General features: G+C 38.6%; 1 non-coding gene and 1 gene segment (V, D, J or C); both read left to right on the forward strand.

The window, feature by feature from the left end:
• LOC101600058 overlaps window positions 1–21766 on the forward strand; it is a 746857-nt gene that overhangs the window by 26114 nt on the left and 698977 nt on the right.
• LOC123462452 lies at window positions 1258–1364 on the forward strand. Its single transcript, XR_006638274.1, has one exon. It is a non-coding gene; the product is annotated as a U6 spliceosomal RNA (small nuclear RNA).

The following is a 21766-nucleotide window of genomic DNA, read 5'->3' on the forward strand; positions in this document are numbered from 1 at the left end:
TCCTGGTTTAGTGTTATTCCAATGTATTTAATTTTTTTGGCTATTGAAAATGGGGCAGCCTCACTGATTTCTTTCTCTGTATATTTATCCCTTGCATGTTGAAAGGCTACTGAGTTTTGCGTGTTGATTTTGTATCCTGACACTTTGGTGAAGGAATTAATCACTTTAGAAGTTTTGAGATGGAGCCTTTCAGATCACTTTTATATAGGATCATGTCATCTGCCAATAGGGCTAATTTGGCTTCTTCCTTTCCAAACTGTATCCCCTTTATTTCTTTCTCCTGTCTTTTTGCTTTTGCGAGGCTTTCTAGTATATGTTGAAGAGCAGTGGTGAGAGTGGGCAACCCTGTCTTGTTCCTGATATCAATAGAAACTCCTTGAACCTCTCTGCATTATTTAGACTTTCCATACTTTATATGTAGCTTTTAGTGTGTTGAGACATAAACCGCCCATGACTATTCTCTCCAGTGTTTTGATCATGAAGTGATGTTGTATTTTGTCAAAGGAATTCTCTGCATCTATCTAAGTGATCCTGTGATTCTTGTACTTAATTTTATTTATGTGGTGTATTATGTGGAAATTATCAATTTCCATATGTTGAACCATCCCTGCATCCTTGGGATGAAGCCTACTTGACCAAGGTGGATAATGTTTTTGATGTGTTGTTGAATTTGGTCTGCAAAGATTTTGTTCAGGGTCTCTTTTTGTTAATTTCTAACTTTAAAGCATTATGATCTGATATAATGCAGGGTGTAACATCAATTTGGCTGTGGAAGTATGGCAAGAGACTGGAGTGCATGGGCCTTGGATGGAAGCAGGAGTCAGAGAGGAAGACAGGGAGGCCAGCAAATGCAGTGGCATGCCTGGTTGGGGAGTGAGGAGCACTGTGCCTTGGGTGAGTGGTTGCGAGGATTTGAGGATCAAGGGGGCTACCTGAGAGCATGGGAACCAGCAGATTCCAAACTGTGCCCCTTGGTGCCACCCATTGGAGGTCTGCTAAGACCTACTCAAACTGGAGCCCTACAGATCTTGCCCCTGATATTACTCTGGGAACTGAAGCATGGTTAGGGGACCACCATCTTCACTGGAGGTCCTGGGCTGAGTCAGTCACTTTTGCCCTAAATAGATTTATTTTCAAATAGAAATGTAACTGGAATTTTAAGAAACCAGGCTTTGGATGTAACTCAATGGTACAACACTTGCCTAACACCCTCACAAGACCCACAAAAATAAAAATAAATACAAAAATCTCTCTTTTGTGCTTGCTTCAGCAACACATATACTAAAATTGGAATGATACAGAGAAGATTAGCATGGCCCCTGTGCAAAGATGACACGCAAATTTGTGAAGCGTTCCATATATATATATATATATTTTAATATATGTTTCCATATATATATATATATATATATATATATATATATATATATATATATATATATATATATGCGTGTGTGTTTTTCTCCAAATCCCAGCATGTTTTTATCACCAGAATTAATGTGCCTTGCAAAAGAATTCAGAGATGGGTACCCTTTCTTGAGTAAATAGTCCTCTTCTTTCTACTATGTTTCATTCCAGTTGACTATCAATCACCAGTTCTTTAACTTTTCCACAGGACTCCTTGGCTGTCCACTGCCTTGCCTTTTAGGCACAGTAAATTCTTTTTTTTTTTTTTTTTAATTTTTTGGTTTTTCTTTTTTTATTTTATTTTATTTTAATTTTTAAAATTTTTATTAGCATTTTTCATGATTATAAAAAAGAATCCCATGGTAATTCCGTCCCACCCCACCCCCCACACTTTCCCCTTTGAAATTCCATTCTCCATCATATTACCTCCCCATCACAATCATTGTACTTACATATATACAATATCAACTTATTAAGTACCCTCCTCCCTTCCTTTCTCTTCCCTTTGTGTCTCCTTTTTAACTTATTGGCCTCTGCTACTAAGTATTTTCATTCTCATGCAGAACCCCAATCATCTGTAGCTAGTATCCACATAGAGAGAGAACATGTGGTGCTTGGCTTTCTGGGCCTGGGTTACCTCACTTAGTATAATCCTTTGCAGGTCCATCCATTTTTCTGCAAATTTCATAACTTCATTTTTCTTTACTGCTGAGTAGAACTCCATTGTATAAATGTGCCACATCTTCATTATCCACTCATCAGTTGAAGGACATCTAGGCTGGTTCCATTTCCCAGCTATTATAAGTTGAGCAGCAATAAACATGGTTGAGTACGTATTTCTAAGGAAATGAGATGAGTCCTTTGGATATATGCCTAGGAGTGCTATAGCTGGGTCATATGGTAGATCAATCTTTAGCTGTTTTAGGAACCTCCACACTGATTTCCACAATGGCTGGATCAGATTGCATTCCCACCAGCAGGGTAGAAGGGTTCCTCTTTGTCCACATCCCTGCCAACATTTATGATCATTTGTTTTCATGATGGTGGCCAATCTGACAGGAGTGAGATGGTGTGGTGGTTTGATTCATGTGTCCCCCATAAACTTAGGTGTTCTGAATGCTAGCTCCCCAGCTGATGGATATTTGGGAATTAATGCCTCCTGGAGGGAGTGTATTGTTGGGAGTGGGCTTATGGGCTTTAAAGCCAGTTTCCCCTTGCCAGTGTTTGGCACACCCTTCTGTTGCTGTGGTCCATCTTATGTTTGCCAGGGGGTGATGTCCACCCTCTGCTCATGCCATCGTTTTCCCCTGCCATCGTGGAGCTTCCCTTCGAGCCTGTAAGCCAAAATAAATCTCTTTTTCCCAGAAGCTGCTCTTGGTTGGGTGATTGCTAACAGCAATACAAACCGGACTGCACCAGTATCTCAATGTAGTTTTAATCTGCATTTCCCTGATGGCTAGTGAAGTGGAACATTTTTTTTAGATGCTTATATGCCATTCGTATTTCTTCCTTTGAGAATGCTCTATTTAGCTCCATAGCCCAGTTTTTGATTGGCTTGTTTGATTCCTTATTATTTAACTTTTTGAGTTCTTTGTATATCCTAGATATTAATCCTCTATCAGATATATAGCTGGTGAAGATTTTTTCCCATTCTGTAGGTTGCCTCTTTGCTTTTTTCTCTGTGTCCTTTGCAGTGCAAAATCTTTGTAATTTCATGAGGTACCAGTGATTAATCTGTGGTTTTATTGCCTGAGCAATTGGTGTTGTATTCAGAAAGTCTTTGCCAAGACCAACATGTTGAAGGGTTTCCCCTACTTTTTCCTCTAGCAGTTATAGAGTTTCAGGTCTGATGTTAAGGTCTTTAATCCATTTGGACTTAATTCTTGTGCATGGCAAGAGAGAAGAATCTATTTTCATCCTTCAACAGATATATATCCAGTTTTCCCAACACCATTTCCTGAAGAGGCTGTCTTTTCTCCAATGAGTATTTTGGGCATTTTAATCAAATATCAGGTGACTATAGCTACTTGGGCTTACATCTGGGTCCTCTATTCTGTTCCCCTGATATACATGTTTATTTTCATGCCAGTACCATGCTGTTTTTGTTACTATGGCTCTGTAGTATAGGTTAAAATCAGGTATGGTGATATCACCAGCCTTATTTTTGTTGCTCAATATTATTTTAGATATTCGAGGTTTTTTGTGATTCCAAATGAATTTTTGGAATTTTTCTGCTATTTCCATGAAGAATGCTTTTGGAATTTTGATAGGGATTGCATTAAATGTATTGATTACTTTTAGTAAGATTGCCATTTTCACAATATTGATTCTTCCAATCCAGGAACAGGGGATGTTTCTCCACTTTCTAGTGTCTTCTGCAATTTCTCGCTTGAGTGTCTTAAAGTTCTCATTGTATAGATTCTTTACTTCCTTGGTTAGGTTTATTCCAAGGTATTTTATTTTTTTTTTGATGCAATTGTGAATGGGAGTGATTCTCTGATTTCATCCTCTGTGTGTTTGTTGTTAGCATATACGAAGGCTACTGATTTCTGTGTATTTATTTTGTATCCTGCTACATTGTATTCTGTTTGCCAATATTTTGTTGAGAATTTTTGCATCTATGTTCATGAGGGAGATTGGTCTGTAATTTTCTTTTTTTGTTCTATCTTTGCCTGGTTTTGGTATCAGGGTGATGCTGGCCTCATAGAAGGAGTTTGGTAGAATTCCTTCTTTTTCTATTTCCTGGAAAAGCTTAAGATGCACTGGTGTTAGCTCTTCCTTAAAGGTCTGGTAAAATTCAGCAGTGAATCCATCCGGGCCTGGGCTTTTTTTTAGTTGGGAGATTATTGATAACTGTTCAGATCTCCATGTTTGTTATAGGTCTCTTTAAGTGATTAATCTCATTTTGATTTAATTTAGGTAGGTCATATAAATCAAGGAAAGCATCCATTTCTTTCAGATTTTCATATTTTGTGGAGTATATGCTTTTATAGTATGTCCCTATGATTTTTTGAATTTCTCTGGAATCTGTTGTGATGTTACCTTGTTCATCTCTGATTTTATTAATTTGTGTCTCTTCTCTCTTTCTTTTGGTCAGATTTGCTAAGGGTTTATCAATCTTGTTTATCCTTTCAAAGAACCAACTCTTTGTTTCATTAATTCTTTGGATTGTTTTTTTTTTTTTCTATTTCATTAATTTCTGCCCTAATCTTTATTATTTCTTCCCATCTACTGACTTTTGGTTTGCCTTGTTCTTCTTTTTCCAAGGCTTTAAGGTGAAGCATTAGGTCATTTACCTGTGACCTTTCTAATTTCTTAATATAGGCACTTAAGGCTATAAATTTACCTCTTAGAACTGCCTTCATTGTGTCCAGGAGATTTTGGTATGTTGTGTTCTCATTATGGTTTGACTGTATAAATTTTTTGATTTCCTTCATGATTTCCTCATTGACTCATTGTTCATTTAGTAGGGTATTGTTTAGTTTCCATGATTTTGTGTATGCTCTATAGCCTTTCTTGCTATTGATTTGTAGTTTAATTCCATTGTGGTCAGATAGAATGCAAGGAATTATTTCAATTTTCCTGAATTTGTTAAGATTTGCTTTGTGTCCTAATATATGCTCTATTTTACAGAATATTCCATGTGCTGGACTAAAGTCTACCTTGTCAGATATTAGGATAGCAAACCCTGCTTGTTTTTTAGGCCCATTTGCTTGAAACACCATCTTCCAACCTTTCACCCTAAGATAATGTCTATCCTTTGTAGAAAGGTGAGTTTTTTGGAGATAACAAATTGTAGGATCCTGCTTTTTAACCCAGTCTGCAAACCTATGTCTTTTCGTTGGGGCATTGAGGCCGTTGATATTAAGAGATATTATTGAAAGGTGTGTATTTATGTTTGCCATTTGTGTGTGTGTGTGTGTGTGTGTGTGTGTGTGTGTGTGTGTGTGTGTGTGGTTCCGGTTATACCTGTGCTCTCTTAACTAGTATTTGAGTATTGCTTATTTTTCTAGGTTCCTTATATGTGTGCTTTTCCTTTTCTTTAGCATGGAGGATTCTATCAAGTATTTTCTGTAGCGCTGGTTTTGTCTTCAAATACTCCTTTAACCTGCTTTTGTCATGGAATGTCCTTATTTCACAGTCTATTTGAATGGAGAACTTTGCAGGATAAAGTAACCTTGGTTGACAGTTGTTATCTTTCAGAATTTGGAATATATTACTCCAAGCCCTTCTGGCTTTAAAAGTTTGTGTTGAATAATCAATCTGCTGTAATCCTGATGGGCTTGCTTTTGTAGGTAGCTTGATTTTTCTCTCTAACTGCTTTCAATATTTTTTTCAGTGTGTGTGTTTGGAAGTTTGATTATAATGTGGCGAGGAGAGGTTCTTTCCAGGTTTTGTCTGCCTGGGGTTCTAAAGGCTTCCTGTATCTGCACTGGCACCTCTTTCCCAATTTGGGGGAAATTTTCTTCTATCATTTTGTTGAAGACACATACTATGCCTTTGGAGTGGAATTCTTCTCCTTCTACTATGCCCTGAATTTCATAGTGTCCCTTATATCTTGAAATTCCCACTCATACTTTTCTATAAGTTTGTCTTTCTCTTTGTTGGACTGTATTATATCTGCCACCTGGTCTTCTAGCTTAGATATTCTGTCCTCTCCTTCATCCATTCTACTGGTGAGATTTTCTACAGAGTTTTTATTTCCTTAACAGTGTTCTTCATTGCTAGTAATTCTGACTGGTTTTTCTTTATTATTTCTATTTCCTTATTTATGTCTTGTATTGCCTTCTTTATTTCATGAAATTGGTGTCCTGCATTTTCTTTGATTCCTTTGATTTCCTCTTTAAGTTCCTCTTTTACTCCTTTGATTTTTTTCTGACTTCTTTGAACATATTTACAATCATTCTTTTGAAATCTTTCTCAGGGATTTCCTCTAACTCATTCTCACTGGAGGTCATTTCTGATGTATTAATAGTTTTAGGTGGATTTATATCGTCTTGCTTTTTAGTGTTTCTTGTGTTATAATGTATATATTTTTGCATCTTGGATGAAGTTAATGCTGGATTTTCTAGCTAGCTGGGTATTCTTAGCTGTATCAATTGATTTGATGTTATATATTTTCAGGGTAGGAGCTTAAGGTGTTAGATGTGGCTTTTAAGACTCTGAGAGTATCTACAAAGTTGCTCCTAGGGGTTGATTTTCCCTGCTATGGGGGTATTCAAGTAGGCTGAGTGGAATAAAATACAGGTAGGTTCTAAAAGTTAACTAAACACTGTACCCATTCAGTCAAAAACAGCCCCAAGTATGTATGTCAGAATAGTTATTATAACAACCAGATCCTCTATCAACATAGAGGTTAAGATTTCTGGTCTGTTGAGGGATCCAAGTCAGCTTGTGACCATGTGAGACCTTTCCCTGGTGCAAACCCAGTTACCTTGGATGAGTTTGGTCTCAGTCAAATTGCTGCCTGGGTCGTTGGGCTGCTGTTCTGATTTCTGGACCTGGGCACTGGCTTTTCCTGTGGGGCAAACCAAGCCTGGCAACTGTGGCCCTGCAAAATAGCACCCCCGCTGCTGGAACTGCTGCTGTGAAAACCTGCCTGTGCTGGGTCTGTCAGCAGCTGAAGCTGCTGCTGCTGGGCCCAGTGCTGATGTTGCCTCTGCTGTTGCTGCTGCTATAGCTGCCACCTCTGGAGCCACTGCTGTTGCTGAAGCTGCTGCTGCTGGGTCTGCTGTTGTTGCTGCTCCTGGGTCTGTTGCTGCTGGGGCCGCTGTTACCGATGCTGGCGCCACTGATGTTGCTCCCGGACTCTGTTCTTGCTTGTGTCCTGCTGTCGCCTCAAGTTGGCATGGCTGGGTCCAGGACCGCTGCTCTGTTAGCTGGAGCTGGGCTCAGGCGGTGGGGGAGGGGAGGGAGCCGCAGCTGCTCTGGTTCTCTCTGTTCCATGTGTGCTTCTACCTTGTGGTCTTGCTCCTCCGTTGCTCACTGCTGCTCTCCCTTCATGTTTCCTGAGCTGCGGAGAGCGCTGGTGTGAGGGGAAGCTCCCACACCTGGCTTTTCCTGCGGCTGGAGCTGAGCCTGGCAGCTTTCTGGTGCACTGCCGCCACAGTGGTTGGCAGAGCTGCCGGGGCCACTTTTGCCAGCCTGTGCGGGCTCTGGATGGTCTGGATCTCTCCTACTTCTCAGCTGCTGCTTCAATTTCCTATACACCTCACTTTTTAGTAAAAGTGTGTATTTTGCTGAGTTTTTTTGGTCTATTTTCCCACCAGGCTGTTTTGGCATTGTGCCTACGCTGCCATCTTAACCAGAAGTCTCCCACAGTAAATTCTTAAAGCCTATATCCTTCAGAAAACTTTAGTTTTTATTTATTTATTATTTTTCCCATTTGCTAACATCTTAGGCAGAGTCCTTGTGAACTGTGCCTTCATTAGTGCAACTATCTTCTAGTTTGTCTTCATATCTGATGTCTTATTTTCCTAGTTTCACCCTGTAAAATATTTTATTGACCTGGGAACACTTAGAAGAACTCAATGAGGGGGTGGTGGAAACAGGAGGATCAGGAGTTCAAGGTCAGCCTTTGCTACATAGGGGGTTCCAGGCCAGTCTGGGCTTCGTGAGACACTGTCTGAACAATAGACAGCAAATAATAATAACTGAGGAAAAGCCACTGCTGCTTTCAATAAGAAAGGACATGTACTGTGATTTATGACTAACTGATTAGTAGCCATACTACCTTTCTGAAGTAGGGACTTGGGAGATGAAGCCTGCCAAAGTGTATTGAGCCCCCTCGTCATTCTCTACCCCATGTGAACCCTGTGTTTAGGCTTCTTGGCATCTGCAGACATCTAGGCTGTCTCTCTGTTCTCACTGAACATTAAGATGTTAGAGATAAATGTGAGTGTAAGAGTGAAATAGTTATTTAGTGTGTGTGTCAAAGAACAAACTGAAACTCAATTAAAAGAATCCCTCCTTAGAAAGGTTTTTTTTTTTTTTTTTTAATTTATTTTCAACTCTTTTGCCTTGCTGTGGTCCCTATTAAATGTTAAGACATTGTGGCCTGCCTATAATCCATCCCCACACTCAGGGGCTACACAAGGACAAACACCTATGTCAGCATGAGCTACATGTGAGATACTATCTCAAGAAAACTAAAATAAAATAAAGAAGGAAATTATGAAATTTTATTTGTTTTGATAAAAATAAGCAGTTATTTAGTAAAATAACAATTAGTTAATACCATCCACTTTGCTGAATATATTTACACACACACATACGGAGAGAGAGAGAGAGAGAGAGAGAGAGAGAGGAGAGTTTGTGTTTATATCAGATATAAGTTCACATATGTGTGTTGCTGCATGTGGCACCCAGACATTGGGTGTCTTCCTTAATTGGGCCCCACCTCATTTTTTGGAAACAGGATCTCTCACAAATCCTGGAGCTCATGGACTCATCTGAATTAGCTATCCAGCAATACTTGTTACCACTTCTATAGGGATATAGATATTTACTACACAACTTGACTTTGATGTGGATTCTGGGTATCCAAACTCAGGTTCTAATGTTTGTATGACAAGCATTTTAATGACCTCCATTTCCTCACCTACCCATGTTGCACACACTTTATCTTAATAATATTCCTATTATTATCCTTATTTTACAGTTGAAAAATCTGAATCATGAGAGAACCGATAAATTGTGCCAGTACAAATATCTAGTATATTATAGATGCAGGACTTCAACTGAGTTTTTTAATTCTAAAATCTTTGTTTTCTATTGCTTTGCTCATATCCTCATTTTAATGGAAGTATCATGTGTCTGGTTAAGTACAGCTACTCAGACTAGAGCGGTGGTACATGCCTGCAGTCTCAGAATGTGGGAAGTGGCTAAGGAGGACTGTGAATTCAAGACTTGTTTTGCTTACATAGCAAGACCCTATTTCCAAGAGAAATAGAAAAAATTGAATAAATAGCCTCTCTGCTATGAAAATGACTAAAGGTCGTACATCCATCAACAAACTGGGAAGAATGGTTTGACTAGAGAGAGTTGGAGAATATATTAAAAGGGCTGTAAACTGAAACCAGGAATGGTTCAAAATTAGAGAAAAGTATGACCAATTTTATTTATAGTTTATATTGTGGAAATATCAGGAATATTAAAAAAATAGGACCTTAAATATTTCTGTGAAAATTTCTCCCATCACCACCAAGAACCTTATACTTGTTGGTTTGCATTAACATTCCAAGATCAGTTATTATCAAGATCTTTTATCCTACATACATCTAGTATCACTGGAGCATGAATGAGAAACTGTCTAGCAAGCCAGAACAAATTTCAAGGACAAGAAGACTGTCTCACATAGCTAATAAATAGGCACAAGTGATGATAAAGAGTACAGCAGGACTTCAGCTGCTCAGATTCATGCTGGAAGGCCTCAAGCAAAAAAGAAAATTTGAACAGTGCAGGTCTTACTGACCATTTCTCCTCTTATAGCTCTTTCCTACAATGAAGGCCATTAATACTCTGAGCTAAGTCATAACCAAAAGCAGGAAAAAAATGTTACATAAATGTAATAGTGACTATGTGAAAAGATGAATGTGACAATAGTGACAGGCTAGCTGTTTAGAAGAGAAAATTTTAGCAACAGCTAATAAAAAAAAAAAAAAGGTTCATTCCTAGATACCCTGCACTGGAGGGTGTGCACTATGGGTGCTGAGTGAGTAGGCCAGATCCCTGATCACCAGGTCGTCTTCCAGTTTCCTGATCCTGGTAGGTCCTGTGGCTGGCTTGGGGCTGCTTGGACCCTCTGAATCTGCTGCAGAAGTAGTCTCCTAGCTTTGCCTTCCTGGATCCCAAATCCCTGATACCCTATGGCCAGAGAGTGGTCACAGTGGGCACAAAGTGCCTAGGCCAGATTCCTGTTCCCCCAGGGCTCTGATGAGTTTCCTATAGATCCCCCTGCACCTGGCTTGGGGAGGCCTGGTGTGGGGAGCTGCAGGGGAGCTGCAGCTGGTCTTTAATCTCTTAACACAAAGGCCTTATCCTACAGCCTAGGTGAGAAGGCAGCCCAGGTGAGATGACACCAGGCATTTAATATAAGGCATGGGCACCTGAGTTCTATCTTCCCTATTTAAACTTGTGTCTGCTTGAATAAACCTGAGCCTTGATCAGAACTTGTCTTAGCTCCATTCCTTGTGTTTTTGTCTCAGATTCATTCCCACTCCCTCCTTTGGCACATTGTGGCACCTGGAACAGGGACCTGAATATGAGGGACTTCAGTGAGGAATGCCAATATCAACTCGGGATCCACAGAAAAAAGTGAAGTTTAAAAAGAGGACTGTGGTCCCCCACTCAGTCTTCTGGAATAAGGTAAGTTGGCGCAGTTATGGGACAAGCAAAGAGTAAAAAGGAGCTAATTGCTGTAGTAAAAGATATTTTTAAAGCACAAGGAATTGGATTACATCAAGTTCTTTAAGCAAAAATTTTGATTTCATCAATAAAACGAGCCCTTGGTTTATAGAGCAGGGAAATTTTGATTCAGATGCTTGGGATAAAGTAGGGAAAGAATTAAATGTCTTTTTACAAACTTATGGTCCTAATAAGGTAATTGCCTTTTCCTTATGGTCTTTGATAAGGGATGCCTTGGATTCAGGTAGAAAAGATAGTTAGTGAAACAAATGTTAAATCACACTCTAGATGTTATTGAAGAAATTAGAAATCAATGTCCTGAAAAAGGGACACCTTTAGCTCACAAAGAATCACACATTGCAAGCTTTACAAATTTCTAAGGAAAATAGTGACGAGGAAGAGGAGGAATTAGAGCCAGCAGAAAGAAACAGCAGAATTAGAGGAGGAGCCCGCTAATTATCATGCAGATTGGGACCCACCACATCCCTCTGCCCCCATGCTCCCCACACAAGTATATGTAGCAGAATTTAAAAAATGAGGTGGCAGCTTTAAAGGAAAGAGTAAACCTAGAGAAAGAAAAAAGAAAGTTAAAAGATGAGTTAGATGGTATTATTAAGAAGCCTTCTGAAATTGTCCACACATCTTCATTGCATCCTACTCAGCCTGTTTTTAATTGCTCCCCTTTAGAAAGGGTAATACAGAAATCCATGGAAGAAGGTGATGAGGAAGCATGAGCTTTCCCATTGACTTATCCAGTAACTGAATTTCAACAGGGTGATCAAATGATGAGGCAATATGCTTCCTTTAATTTTAAAGATATAAAAGAATTAAAAACAGCTTGTGCACAGTATAGACCTACATTGCCATATACTATGTCAATTATAGAAGCATTGGTAGGGAAAATTCTAACAGCAGATGATCGGAAATCTATAGGCAAAGCTTGTTTATCAGGAGGAGAATATTTAATTTGGAAAGTAGGATTCTATGACTTATGCAAAAAGACTGCAATGTTGAATCAATAGGCAGGGAATGGTGATTGGTATGTTGATGTGCTTACTGGGGAAGGAAATTATGCTGGGAATGACAATAAAATTGTATATCCCCATGCTGTTTATCAACAAATAGCTGCAGCAGCTCATAAAGGTGGGTTTAATCTTCCTTCAAAAGGAGAAACTGTGGGGGAAAATTTAACTAAGGTTATATAGGGTCCTGATGAGAATTATGCTGATTTTGTAGGTAGATTGATAAAAATGGCAGGGAGAGTATTTGGAGATGTTGGTATGGACTTTGTAAAACAGCTTGCTTATGAAAATGCAAATACTGCAAAGCAGCTATACGGCGTTATAGAAAGTTGATCTACAAGGGTATATTAGATTATGTGCTGATATTGGCCCTAGCTATATGCAGAGGATAGCCATGGCTGCAGCGTTACAAGGAATTCCTTTTCAAATGGCCACCAGTGCAGCAAGATCTGGCAAGTGCTTTTCTTGTGGAAAAATAGGACATATGAAAAAAGATTGTTCAATTAAAAGAAATAATGGAAATTACAATAATCCAACTCCTGGTGTTTGCCCCATGTGCAAAACACAAAAACACTGGGCAAATGAATGTAGATCTAAAACAGATAGAGATGGCAACCCTATTGTCCAGCAGCAGAGAAATGGGAGGAGGGGCCAACCCCAGGCCCTGCAAAGACAAGTTTATGGGGCAATACAGTTTGTTCCTCAAACAGCCAGTTACAGCCTGTCTCCCAACTTCTCTGAGCCACCCCAGGGAGTGCCAGACTCGACCCCAGTCCCTCCACCTACACAGTATTGACTCCAGAAGTTGGATTTCAAGCACTGCCTACTGGAGTATTTGGCCCACTACCAAAGGACAGTGTAGGCTTAATCTTGGGAAAAAGTAGCAGTACTATGCAGGGATTACAAGTAGCACCTGGAGTTATTAATGCAGATTTCACAGGAGAACTTAAAATTATGGTGTCTTCTCCAAAAACAAGTTTTACAATATTTCCCAGTCAGAGAATAGCTCAATTTTTGCTCCTTCCAATGATAAGAATGGGAAAGGTCACTAATGATCAGGGTCAAGGGACTTGAGGATTTTGTTCCTCAGATGCTTACTGGGTTCAACCTATCAGAAAGGAACGTCCAAAATTAACTTTAAAATTAAATGGGAAGCATTTTGAAGGGTTAATAGACACTGGAGCTGATGTTACTATTTTGTCTGGTAATCATTGGCCTGCTTCTTGGTCTAAGCATCCTACAGGGACTCAATTGAGAGTTATTGGACAATCCTCTTGTCCTGAGCAGAGTGCTGCAGAATTACATTGGGAAGATGAGGAAGGAAATACTGAGTATTGTAAACCTTACATTATAGACAGTTTGCCTTTAAACCTGTGGGGAAGTGATGTTTTGAGTCAAATGAAATTGTTAATGTGTAGTCCTAATGAAGTTGTTACTGCTCAAATGCTTAGACAGGGTTACTTGCCTGGTTAGGGATTAGGAAAATGTGGGCAAGGTGACTCATTGCCTATTCAAGTAGCTTCTAATGCAAATCATCAAGGGCTGGGGTATTTCCCCTAGTGGCCACTGGTCAGGCCATGCCTCCCCACGCAGAGCCTATTTGTTGGAAATCCTTCTTCTTTTCATTCTCTTAACCCTGAAGCTTCTAAAGCATTAATTATAGTACAAAAGGCTATAGAAGAACAATTTATCACTTATATTGACTATAGTAAAGAGTTGTGGTTACTTGTATTTCCTACCCCATTTACTCCAATAGGATTGTTGTGGCAAGGAGCTCCTATACTATGGGTACGTCTTGCATCTTCTCCTCCAAGAAGTGTCACTCCTTATTATGACAATGTTGCTAAAGTAGTGATGGAAGAAAAAACCGAATCTATTAAATATTTTGGAATAGAGCCACAGGTTACCTGTCAGCCTTATAATTCAAAACAGGTTTCTTGGCTTTTTGCTTTTTCAGATACTTGGGCATTATCCATGGTAGGTTTTACAGGAAGCATTGATAATCATTACCCTAAACATAAATTAATTCAGTTCTTCATGCAACATCAAGTCATTTTTTCTTGCAATGCACAATTTTCTCCTATCAAGGATGCTATGCTGGCTTTTACAGATGGATCTTCTTCTGGCCTAGCTGCTTATTCTTTAAATGGACAAACATATACTTTTACTACTCCTTATAAATCTGCACAATTTGTAGAACTGGCAGCCTTTAAAGCTTTATTGCAACATACTACTACTATATCTGTTAATATTTACACTGATAGCCAATATATTGTCCACTCAGTTCCTTATTTAGAAACCTGTAGTAGAATAAGTCCTTCTTCTACTGATTACAATTTGTTTGCACAGGTTCAACTTTTGATTTTCCAGCATTCAGCACCTTTCTATGTAGGACACCTTCGTGCTCATTCTGGCCTCTCTGGACCCTTAGCTCTGGGAAATGCTATTATAGACGAGGCTACTAGAATTTTTTTCTGTGAAAGAAGCTATTAATGTTCATAGGCTTCATCATCTTAATGCTAATACTCTACATCTTAAATATAAAATTACATGTGAACAGCATAACAGATAATTAAAAATTATCAACAATGTCTCACATTTTTACCTGTGCCACATCATGGTGTCAATCCTTGAGGTCTGACTCCTGGCCATTTATGGCAAATGGATATAACTCATGTTCCTGAGTTTGGAAAAATTAAATTTGTACATGTTTGTATTGACACACCAATTCTGGTTTCATTTGTGCTTCTGCTCAAGCGGGAGGAGCTACTAAACATGTTATTGCTCATTGTCTTCATTCTTTTAATATTTTAGGAATACCTAAACAACTGAAAACAGATAATGGTTCAGGGTATACAAGTGCAGGATTTAAGCACTTTTGTTCTTCTTTTAATATTGAGCATGTTACTGGTATTCCTTATAACCCCCTAGGGCAAGGTATCATTGAACGAGCAAATGGAACATTAAAAATCTGGTTACAAAAACTAAAAAGGGGGAAATGGCACAGGGATCAGTAACAAAATGGTTAAATCATACTTTATTTATTTTAAACTTTTTACTTTTGGATGCAAAAGGGTTTTCTGCTGCTGACCATTTTTGGCATGTACAAACCAAGACTAATTCTGCTAAAGTAATGTGGAAAGATCCATTGACTAACAAATGGAGTGGACTCGACCCTGTATTAATATGGGGATGAGGATCTGTTTGTATTTTTTCACAGAAAGAAAATGGAGCCAGATGGTTGCCAGAATGTTTGGTCCGGTATGCAGGCCATGAGATCAAACAAGAGGACACTGCTGATCCTGATGATATGATGTCATGTACATCTTGCTTACAGTAAAGTCTACTGGACTGTCCTCAGGATTGTGGTGGTCAGACAATGGACATCATCAAACTTACATGTGGAAAATTTGCTGCTGCTATGGGAGGTATCAAGTTACATCTGCCAGCAATAATTCAAATAGTCTTCTGAAGGGAACTGTTATGGCCTGTGTTACACCACCTTATGCCCTGATGTTAGGAAATATAAATATTACTTGGTATCATGGGTCTAAAGGAATGTTTCATGTTACCTGTGATAATTGTAGTCTGTCCAGTTGTGTTTCTCATGATTCTGAAACTGTAATGGTTGTCATACAACCTTGTTATGCATTTGTTATGATTCCTGTTAATCTTTCAAAGCCTTGGATTCTGAGGAGGTTAAAAATAGTTTAAGTAGACAAAAGAGAATTGTAGGTTTAATTATTGCTGGGATTGCTGCATTTATTACATTACTAGCATCTATTACTACTGCTGCTGCTGTTGCTTTTACACAAGAAGTTCATACTGCACTCTTTGTTAATAATCTAGCTAAAAAACGTTTCTGTTGCTCTGGGAACTCAAATAGCCATAGATAAGAAGTTAGAAGAAAAAAATAGATGCTTTGTCTGATGTAGTGACTTATTTAGGAGAGCAAATTCAAGGTATAAAGATTAGAGCTCGATTGGAATGCCATGCAGATTATCAATGGATCTGCATCACTTCTAAAACTTACAATGCTAGTTATGAAGATTGGGTAAAAGTCAAAATGCACTTAGAAGGAATTTGGCACCATGATAACATTTCATTAGATTTGGTTAATTTATATTCAGAAATTCTAGCTATACAGAAAAGTCATCTTGATTTTGATGCCACTAAGGCTGCTAATGACTTACTTACTGCAATTAAGTCTGTTTTGCCTAGTTGGGACTCTCTAAGTTCCTGGGTAGGCAGCTTTACAGCTGTGAGAGTTTGCCTTCTGCTTCTCTTATGCCTATTGCCTATTTTCTTCAAGTGTCTAATGAAGTCTATTATGAATGTTTGTGGAAATGTCCAAAGTATGCACTATAGCACACGTCCTTGGCTCCCTCAGACCTTATACTAATTCTCCCTGAATTTATTCGGCTGGTAGCCAGAGACAGGTACTATCAGGAGAGGAGGCATCCAACCTTAGACAGGGCACATATTGAAAGATAATACATTTATCCAATGACAGACTCCCCTCCTTTAGGAGCTGTATAGGATTCAGACCTATGCATATTGGCTCACAATAAAGTGAGTACGATATGGGCACCAACATGGATGCGAGGCAAAGCACCACAAGGGAAGTTCCCTTTCTGACCACTTCTGAATTCCCTGAGAGAAAAACCTGACTTGCATGGAGGTTGGTACCACACCTATTATGATCACATAGGCCCTGCCTCCCCTCTCCAAAAGGTATCAAGGGCCAAGATTGTGGGATGAAACAATGACAGCCCATGGGAGGAGTCAGGTCAATACTCTCCCAGTTGGTAAAAACCCACCACTGAATAGCGGGTCTCCCCCTCTTTTATATAAAAGAAGGGAGGAGATGTTAGGAGCCATAGCTGCTCTTTGAACTTGAGAGCTAAGGATGTCCTTCTGCCCCCGACAACCTAAGACAGGCACAGTTGCTTCTTTTAATAAAGAAGGAGGAGATATTGGGAGCTGCAGCTGGTCTTTAATCTCTTAACACAAAGGCCTTATCCTACAGCCTAGGTGTAAGGCAGCCCAGGTAAGATTACACCAGGCATTATTTGACATAAGGCATAGGCACTTGAGTTCTGTCTTCCATATATAAGCTTGTGTCTGCCTGAATAGACCTGAGCCTTGATCAAAACTTATCTTGGCTTCATTCCTGTGTTCTTGTCTCAGATTCATTCCCACTCACTCCTTTGGGGTCTGTTTTGACCTTCATGCTGCAGGTCAGAACAGCCTGGTCCCTTTGTGGGGGCTGTGGAATCAGGCCTCTTATTCTGGTATCCTGACAGGTCTCTGGATACCTACATTCCTATTTCCCTGAGTCAGAGTGTGCACAGGCCACTGTAAGAGCAGGCTTATTGCCTCTGGCTCTTCAGCTTCCTGGCACCTCGTTCCACAACCTGTGATTCTTATGTGCAGAAGCATACATACAATGGGGGTGATCAGGCCAGGGCTCCCAGTTTCCCAGGTACCTTTGATGTACCTGCAGTCTCCACAATCTGCACATATGTGGTTATAACCCCATTGTACACCAGTACACCAATCCAGCTCACATTTACATCAGAAAACCCTCTGAAGAACCTGCAATGACAAAACCTTCCTTCCTCCTTAATAGAATAAAGTGTCTCCCCAAGATGGGTAGACCACAATGCAAAAAAGTTAACAAAAGTCAGAAGACTGAGAGATTTCCACCAAGAATGCCTAGTACCACAATGGAAGCCTCCAATAAAATCATAAGGAAATCAACAGAAATTCAATCCCAAAATGAAAACAAAACAACCAATGAGACCCTGATCAAAAGAATTGCTGATCTGGAAACAAACCATCAAAAAAAAAAAAAAAAAAAACCATGTCAAAGAAAGTGAAAAGAATCATCTCTTAGAGCATTCAGCTTTTAATAGTAGGCTTAACTTGATTGAAGAAAACTTTAGGGCCCTTATAAGGCCATGAATGAATTGAAGGTGAGTCAAGAAATGGAAGATCTCAGTAACCGATTTGATTAAGCTAAATGAAGACTCAATCAATTGTAAGAATGAATTCCAGGAAGCACCAGGAAAAATCAGAACTTGGGGCATGAGAGATGGCTTAGTGGTTAATTCATTGTCTGAAAAACCAAATGACCTAGGTTTGAATCCCCAGGGTCCATGTAAGCCAGATGTACACAGATGGTGCATGCATCTGGAGTTCAGTTGTAGCTGCTGGAGGCTCTATCTGTCCCCCTCATGTCAAATAGATAAGTATAAATAAATAAAATTTAAAAGGAAGGAATTAGAACTCAAACTGAAATCATACCTCAAAAAAGAGATGGACTTGGTTAAAATTAGCACACAAAAAAACCAAAAATCAAATAGACCTTATAAAATCCTCTTTAGAACTCCCCACTAACAGAATTACTCATGTGAAAGACAGAATCTATGACTTGAAAGACAAGACAGAAGAAGTTGATTAGGAGGCCAAAAACTTTGTTCAAAAAAATCAAGTGAACAGGATATGAAGGAACTGTGGGATAGCCAAAAATGAGCAAATATCAGGATCATGGGACAAGAAATCCAGGCCAGAGATATAGAAACAAAATTAATGAAGAACATTTTTCCAGTCTCTTAAAAGAGAGGCCCATCCAGGTACAAGAAGCCAACAGAACACCAGACAGGATTAAGAAGAAACTCTCTCAAGCACATCATAGTTAAAATTCTGAAGAATGAAAATAAGAAGAGAGTGCTAAAAACAGCAAGAGAGAAACAACTCACATCATACAAAGGTAGTCAGATTTACCCTAGATTTCTCAGTGGAGACAATGAAAGGCAGAAGGGCCTGGAATTGAACACTTCAAAATCTAAAAAACGATGGCTTCCAAACCAAATTTCTCTAGCCAGCAAAAGTATCCCTCATAAAAGATGGAGGAAGTAAAACTTTCCATAAACAAGAAATCAACTCGATGGTTATATGAACACAAAGCCAAACCTACAGAGAATACATCAGGTAATACTCCACAAAGAACAGTCAAACAACCAATATCAAGAGCCAACAAGAAGATCACAATAACCAAAAATAGACCAAGCTCAAAAAAGTACAAAACACAAGGAATCACTGAACCCCATAAAGCACCTTATCCTGACTGGGATTAATTTGAACCTCACAGTAGTAATTTTAATAAGTAGTGGTCTTAACTCATCCATCAATAGACACAAATTATCAGGGTAGATTAAAAAACTGGACCCTTCTATCTACTGTCTTCAAGAAACCCATCTCACCATTAAAGATAGACACCTCCCCAGGGTGAAAGGTTGGAAAATGATATTCCAAGCAAATGGAAATAAAAAATGAGCAGATGTTGCTATATTAATACCTGATAAAATAGACTTCAAACCAAAAGTAATCAAAAAGGACAAAGAAGGCCACTTCTTTCTCATCAAGGGCATGATCCAACATGAGCACATCACAATCATAAATATACATGCCCCAAACAGGTGGGTACCACTGTTTATAAGACAAAATCTACTCAATAATAAAACAGAAATAAACACCAACATCATCATAGTTGCATACTTCAATACTCCACTATCATCAATAGACATATCATTCAAGCAGAAAATCAAGAGGGAAATAATGGAGCTCAACACCACCATAGATCAACTAGACCTAACAGACATCTACAGACCTTTTCACCCCAACTGTGCAGAATATACTTTCTTCCAGCAGCCCATGGAGCCTTCCCTAATATAGACCATATATTAGGCCATAAAGCATGCTTACATAAATTCAGGAAAATTGAAGTAACTTCCTGCATTGTATCAGGTCACAGTGTTTTAAATGTAGAAGTCAACAAGAGACTCATCAAAGTCTCCACCAGCTACTTGAGACTGAAAACACACTTTTAAACAATGAATGGGTTGTGGAAAAAATTAAAAAATAAATTATAAAATTCCTATAATTGAATGGTAATGAAAACACAACCTAACAAAACTTATGGGACATAATGAAGGCAGTCCCAAGGGGAAAATTCAGAGTGCTAAATGTCTTCATAACAAAGACTGAGAGATCCCAAATTAAAAAGCTAAATGTCCACCTAAAGACACTGGAAAATAAGAACACAAGTCTAAGAACTCCAGATGGAATAAAATAACCAAGATCAGAGCAGAAATTAATGAATTGGAAACTAATAAAACAATTTTAAAAATCACTGAAATGAAGAGCTGGTCATTTGAAAAAATAAATTTGATCAATCAAAAAAAAAAGACTCAAATTAACAAAATCAAATCAAAAATGAAGGAGAGGTCACAACAAACATCAATGAAATTGTAAGAATCTCTAATCCACAAAATTCGATAATCTGGAAGAAATGGATTAATTCCTAGATACATATAACCTACCAAAACTAAGTTCAGAGCAGATTAACCTAGTAAATAAACCTATCACATCCATGGAGATTGAAAAGGTAATCAAAAACCTCCCCCAAAAGGAAACTCCAGGACTGCATAGCTTCTCAGCCAAATTCTACAAACCTTCATTGAAGAACTGAAACCAATTTTTCTCAAACTGTTTTGCATAATTGAATACCAAGGACTCCTCCTCAACTCATTTTATGAAGCTGGAATCCCCTTGATACCAAAACCAGATAGAGATACAAGAATTTAAAAATATACCTATATCCCTGATGAATTTAGATGCAATGATCCTGAACAAAATCCTCACAAACAGAATTCAACAACACATCAAAAGCATTATCTACCTTGATCAAGAAGGCTTCATCACAGGGATGTAGAGATGGTGCAATATATGGAAATCAGTCAACATAATGTACCATATAAATAAACTTAACCATAAGAACCACATGATCATTTCAACTGATGCATAGAAGGCCTTTGACAAAATACAACACTACTTCATGATCAAAATACTGGAAAGAATAGGCATAGAGGGTTTATATGTCAACTCAATGAAGGCTATATATAAATCACCTAAAACCCAAATCATACTTAATGAGATTGAGAACAAGATGGGTGCCCACCCTCACCATTGCTCTTCAACAGAATACTAGAAGTAGTAGCCCAAACAGGAGAAAGAGAAAAAAGGCATTCAAATTGGAAAGGAAGAAGTCAAGTTAGACCTATTTGCAGATGACATGATCCTATACATTATTGAACCAAAAGTCTCCCTCTCAAAACTTCAAAAGGTAACTAATTCCTTCAGTAAAGTGGCAAGATACAAAAATCAATGCACAAAAGTCAGTAGCCTTTCTACATACAAAGGACAAATATACAGAGAAAGAAATCAGTGAGGTTGTCCTATTTTCAATAGCAATAGCGATAAAAAAAATTAAATACCTTGGAATAACACTAACCAAGGATGTGAAAGACATATATAATGAAAATATTAAAAAAGGAAACTCAAAAAAGAAATTGAGGAGGGCTTGAGAAGATGGAAAGACCTCCCATGCTCCAGGATAGGTAGAACTTATATTGTGACAATGGCAATTCTATCAAAAGCAATACCATGTTTAATGCAATACCAATAAAATACCAACATCATTCTTCACAGAGACAAAAAAAAAAAAATGATCTCAAAATTCACATGGAATGGCAGCATGCCTCGAATGCCCAAACATATCCTTAGAAACAGAAAACCCTCTGGAGGTATCACCATACCTGATCTAAAGCTTTATTAGAAAGCCATAGTACTGGCATAAAAACAAAAATATGGACCAGTAGAACAGAATTGAAGACCCAGGTCAAATAACTATATTTCCTTGATCTTTGACAAACATGAAAATAATAGGCTGGAGCAAAAACAACATCTTCAACAAATGATGCTGGACAAATGAGATAATAATATGTGGAAAAATAAGAGTAGACACACTCATGTCACCATACACAAACATCATCTCCAAGTGGGTTAAATACCTTACTCCAAGACCT

The sequence above is a fragment of the Jaculus jaculus genome, chromosome 7 (assembly GCF_020740685.1).
Source record: "Jaculus jaculus isolate mJacJac1 chromosome 7, mJacJac1.mat.Y.cur, whole genome shotgun sequence".
NCBI classification, from domain to species: Eukaryota; Metazoa; Chordata; class Mammalia; order Rodentia; family Dipodidae; genus Jaculus; species Jaculus jaculus.